Raw genomic sequence first — 406 nt, 5'->3', positions numbered from 1 at the left:
CGCCGTTGCCGGGGATCGAACCCGGGTCACCCGCGTGACAGGCGGGAATACTTACCACTATACTACAACGACTCATTTGTGAATACTCTGTCTTCCAAATACACCACTAATTAACTATGTTTATTTTATGCTGCATTATTAATTGATGAGCTTCGTTTTCTCATTCCATTTTATAGTTTCAGATACTGTTTATGTCTTTCTACTTTATATATTCATAATTCTAACTACACCAATTTATTAATTGGATTACTATTTTTTTTCACCTTCAAATTCCTAATTCATTAATACTCACCCTCTTGTTGGAAATGTTCTTTTTCTTATATATCATGCCTTCCTTTCAGTTACTATTGCACTTAATTAAATTATTTATTTCTTCTCATTCAAAATATTTATATTATTTTATCAA

The 406-nt window shown here is 31.3% G+C and overlaps 1 non-coding gene across 1 annotated transcript; it reads right to left on the bottom strand.

The window, feature by feature from the left end:
* TRNAD-GUC (transfer RNA aspartic acid (anticodon GUC)) lies at positions 1 to 72 on the bottom strand. Its single transcript has one exon. It is a non-coding gene; the product is annotated as a tRNA-Asp (tRNA).
* Positions 73 to 406: the final 334 nt, after the last annotated feature.

This window comes from Lathyrus oleraceus, chromosome 6 (assembly GCF_024323335.1).
Source record: "Lathyrus oleraceus cultivar Zhongwan6 chromosome 6, CAAS_Psat_ZW6_1.0, whole genome shotgun sequence".
Classification (NCBI taxonomy): Eukaryota; Viridiplantae; Streptophyta; class Magnoliopsida; order Fabales; family Fabaceae; genus Lathyrus; species Lathyrus oleraceus.
This window is presented reverse-complemented; position numbering and strand designations above follow the sequence as displayed.